This window comes from Gossypium arboreum, chromosome 11, assembly GCF_025698485.1.
Source record: "Gossypium arboreum isolate Shixiya-1 chromosome 11, ASM2569848v2, whole genome shotgun sequence".
NCBI lineage: Eukaryota > Viridiplantae > Streptophyta > Magnoliopsida > Malvales > Malvaceae > Gossypium > Gossypium arboreum.
The window spans coordinates 79,254,378-79,259,894 of NC_069080.1; positions in this window are offsets into that span (position 1 = coordinate 79,254,378).

Below are 5,517 nucleotides of genomic sequence, written 5' to 3' on the forward strand. Positions count from 1 at the left end.
ATGTCCAATGGTCACTTGTAGGTTCGGCCAACCTTATTAAATGAAGCAATTTTGGCCAAAAAGTATGAATTAATTGTGGACACTCCAAAGGGCCATCATGGGTGTGAAAACCGAATGTTGAAGAGTCTTCTAGTGTGAACAAGGAGCTTGAGTAGACTCTTGTGTGTGAACGTCCAACTGAATGGTCATCATGGTGTGAACACAAGGTGTGAACACATGATCAATACATGAACGGTCCAATGCATGTGTGAGTGTCCTTTGGCCGAATGGTCACCTTGAAGAATGAAGAGATAGCACACCATACATGAATGGAAACATTCATGAACCTTGAAGACATTGGATATGGTCATACATGCACTTCACCGAACATGCACCTAAGAGATTCAAGTCCCCCAACAGTCCATGCACCTTTCAAAATTCATGCTTGCTTTTAATCTCCTACATGCATGTGCCGTCCAAAGGGATGTACCTACATGAAATAAACAAATCATTAAGACATCTCAGAACACTCTTAAATTTGGCATGATGTGAACACATTAATGTGATGCATTAATTTGGCTAAAATGTGAACATAATTAAAATATGTTATGACTATGACATATTAAAAACAAATATTAATATAAGACAAGTTTAATGCTTAAATAAATATGTGCAAATTTTATTTAATGCATTAAAGACAAAACTGAGTTAAACTAAAATGAGCTAAGCTTTAGCTTGTGAGCTAAAGATGAGCTGAGATTAAACTCCTAATGATACTAGCACGCTCCGCAAACTTCATCGAACAAGTTTTTCAAGCCGAGCATTGACATGTTGGCAAGATGATCCTAGCTCGTTTCCAGCTCCACGAGCTCCGTCCAGCTCAAATCCAGCTTATTCGAGCTCAATCCAACTTGCCTGAGCTAAATCGAGCTCACTCCTAGCTCATATTCAGCTCACGAGCTAAACCTTAGCTCAACTTCAGCTTAGGAGTTTAATCTGAGCTCAACTTTAGCTCACGAGCTAAACCTTAGCTCATTTTAGTTTAACTCGGTTTTGTCTTTAATGCATTAAATAAAATTTGCACATATTTATTTAAGCATTAAACTTGTCTTATATTAATATTTGTTATTAATATGTCATAGATATCACATAACTTAAATGTGTTCACATTGTGCTGAATTTATATGTGTTCACATGATGTCTTATGAATTGTTTTATTTCTTGTAGGTACAATGCTCATGGACGGTGCAATGAATGCTTGAAGAAACATCTCTTTTGGACATCCCACGTGCATGAATGAACCACATTTAATTAGGTGCATGTATGACCAGATTCAAGGTGTTTACAAGTTCATGTATTTGTCAAATACATGAATGCACAAAATACATGAATGTTGGGTTCAAATGCACATTCGGTTACATGAATGATGAAGATTCATGCATGAATGTATCTAGAAGATCCAATCCCTTTGGACGGCACACATGCATGCATGGAAGGACATTAATGCAAGTTCATGTAGGGCTTGGTGCAATGTATGAAGAGGTGCATGTAGAATTGAGGTTCAATGGACGGCATTTAAGGGAGTACATGTATTGGAGACGTTCATGCAAGTAGGAGCTATTTAATGTTCATGTTTTTGAAGGTTCATGGACCGAATTTATGGAGGAACATACATTGGGACGTTTCATGCATGATCCATGCATTTTCAAGCTAACCATTCAAGTATTCAAGGTGCATTAAAGCTTCATTCAGCCAAGGGGGATGATGGAACATTAAAGGGCTGCACATTCATGGATATTAATGATTTTTCTTCTAGAATTATCTAGGTGTTTATGGCCGAATTTCTTAGCTTCTAAGCTTGTCCATTCAGCTACTTTTATTTAGGCTATAAATATATGTTATTTCATTTGTAAGAAGAAGACTTTTCACTTAATGAAACTTTGTTAAACTTTCATGGAATTTGTGAGATTTCTTTCTCTCATATTTCGTTGAGGACTTCGTTGGCTTATCTAGGAAGCCTAGTGGCGTCAACCCTGTTCTTCACTACCCGAACTTATCACTATTCGTAGTGTGGCGTTCAACATACCGAGGTTCCTATCTTGTTAGATAGTGGGTCGAGGTTTCCTTTACCAAACCTATAACCGAACTCAAAAGGCTAAATCAACGGGTCGATACCATTTCGGTATTTGGTTCTTGAAAGTACCTTTAGTAGTTCAAACCCGTTCTTTCTTCTTTACCTAATCGAACCTAACCGACCAATTTGTTCATACCATTTTGTTCCTACCCCTTCGTTCCTACCATTCCATTCGTACCCCTCTTTCAACTCTGACTATACTTACAACTCAACTACTCCTAACGTAACTTCTCGTAGACGATCGGGCAATCTACATACTACAGTACTCTTCCCGAGACGGTTCGTATCATTTGGTATCAGAGTTACTAAAACGAGAAGTTCATGCGATGAAATCATTCACGAGCTAGTCCAAGTGTACGCAAGTAAGTAGGATCCGGAAAAAAAGAAGAGTATAGAAAAAAAAAATTTCGTATACCGAAGTTTTCTCATTTTGATTGGCTTGTTGCTGTTATTATAAAAGCAAAAATCTACGCAGTTGAAGAAAAAAAAATCGTGTACAAAAGTGCTTCTATTGTATTTAGTTTGCTGATATAGTACAAAAAAAAAGTTATACAAGTTTGAAAAAAAAACCCGAAAAAAATTCGAAAAAAAAGTGATTTATGCAATTTTTTTTGCTATTTGAATGTCAAGCCTTGATCTGATATAGTTTCCCGATCCATCTTCTGTTCTAAACCCCCTAATCATATGCACGCCACACTTTCTTACCCAATTCCCTGTTCTTTCAGCCAACCTTAAACCTATACGCGTCTCCCTTGTTACCCTATTGAAACCGACCCCTAAGCCTACGATAAAGCCTTGGCAAGTCCGACTACGAAGTTGCGAGAGAAAAGATTGAGAGGTAAAAGGCACGAGCGAGTGAGATCATTCGAGTGGATGTAAAAGCCAAACGAGTGTAAACACGAGTGGGAGTGACACCTTTTCCTTCTTCTTTCTGAGCGAAATTGTGAGGTTTGTGGTGAGGTACTTAATTTTTTTTATTTTGTTTTGTGATCTAACGTTTTCTTTTTAGCAACAAAAATCATGTCACGCGAAGAGTTCACCGAATCGGAATACCAATACTTGGTTCAAGAAATGCGAAGAATGGCGACTAAACGAGACCAAAGTGATCGAGTTTCTTCAAGTCGTAAAATGGAACCAAGAACCCCACGGAGATATACCCCTGACTACTACCTGAAAAAAAGTTCCAATCGTGATTCCTTTTCGCCATCTACGTCGAGACAAAGAGATTCATACTATGACTCATTTTCATCAAGAAATTCGAGAAGACGAGAAGCCGATTACGATTTTGATTCGTTCCAAGATGGCGTTCGAAGAGAAAGACATACTCCTACTAGATCTCCAAGGAAATCTTACTCAGAGTATTCTTCACGAAGTTTTGATTGTGAATCATATGCAAATAGTTCTTCATCTTTTGAACAAGATTTGTATTCTCATCGTTCTTTTGAACATTCTTGTAAAGAGAAAACAAAGAAAAGAAAAGAAAAAGTAAAAGAAGAAAAAGAAAACGAAATAAAAAGAAAAGAGAGGCAAGAGGCAAGTAAGAGAGAAAATGAGCGAATCTTGAGAGAACTTGAAAAAGCCTTTGAAAAGCAAAAAGAAAATGAAAAAGAAAATGAGATCGAAAAAGAGAACGAAAAGAAATTTGAGAGTGAAAAAGAAGATGAAAAAGAAATTGAAACAAAAGAATCGAGTGAGAAAACAAGTGAGTAAGTGAGGATTATTTCTACTAACTCACCTGTTCGATCTTCTTATGAGTTAACTTTTCAGGTTCCTAGAAGTTTGTACGACCAATTTCATCTACATTACCTTCCAAACGAGAGGTGTTTTAGGTTGTTCAAAAAAGGTAAGTTCACGAATGACAGCCACCCACTTGCAATTGAAGGTAAGAAAGGTAAGGATTCCTTATTTATTGATTCGAGGCCGTTTGAATACAAAATTACTCATATAGATTTTTATGGCCTTATTTTTGAAAATCTTCCATCTTTTGATTTGGTTAATTACTGTTCACATATTAATGTTAACGATGTTGTTTCAAAAGATGTCATGAAGATTCCGTCTTATGACATGTTTTGTAACGACAAATCTGTTGATTCTATTGGACTGGTTCATCCTGTGCAAATTGTGAATGTGTGTGATAGCAGTTTTTCACGTTTTGATTTGTTTGATTATAAAAATTCTTTAAATTCATCTTTCTGTTTAAACGTGCCTACTCAAATGATTTGTGATGGATTTGAATTTCTGAAAGGTTGCATGAACACAACTTCTTTGCTCGATATATGCGTTAAAAGATTTTTGCATGAAATAATTGATCTGTTTGACTTTGTTCTTCAAGATAAATCTCTGAAATTTTATGCAAGATTTCCATGCTTTGATCTATCTGTTCGAGTAGAAATTACGATGCAAGATTGTTCGAGTGTTTGCATGTTTAAGTCTCCTTTGATTTACTTGCATGATAACATGTTGTATCGTTTCTTTGGTGATAAAATGAATATGCTTGGTTGTGCCAATTTTTCAAGTCTGATTAAACGAGTGAAATTTGAATCATGCGATGAGTTGATTATATTTTCCTTATTTAACATGTTGCCTGCTAAATCAAATGATCAAGTTCATGTGTTCAAGCCTGGTATTTTCTACATGAATTCATTTTATGGAAACATTAAGTGCTTTGCATAATTTACATTCAAATTATGTTTGCTTGATGTTCGAACTTTTGATAAGAAGGTGAAATTCAATGATTTGGGTTTCAATTTTGATTCGTTTGCTAATCACCTTGCTTGGCCACATCTGGAATTTTCATTTCATTTCGAGAAGGTAAGACCAACCTATGTTTTTGGAATTGAATCAAATTTCCATGGTAACTTTCCTTTTCCATTTAAATCCATAGTTTTCGTTAATACTAACCATTCTCATTTTTGTGAATTTCACCCCTCGAGGAGCATGACATGTAATAGGTTTGACTTACATTATCTATCCAAAGAGAGAAGATTCATTTTGATCGAGAAAGGTAAACCTAATCCTCAATTGTCTTCTCTTCATATTCGTCAAGGTAAGTCATCTGAAAATTTTCAAATATCTTTGCTCAATTCGATTGAAGTTGAAAATTCCATTGATTTGTTGTTTGGAAACTATTTATACTGTGATGTGATGGATTTTTCCTTTTTGCGTTGTAATGATGTGATTATTATGTTGGAATTTGGAGACAACCCTCATGTTGTTCAAAAACGAAAGAAAGAGTTAGCATACCTGTGGCCATGGCATACCTTGCATGAGCAAGACAATGGACCAAATGAGTTACTATATTCGATTAAAGAAATTAAAATGTTTTGGATGAGGAATAATGTGTCTATGTGCCTACCATCATTTTCAACCAATTATCCCTTGATCCAACTTAGTTTTCATGTTTG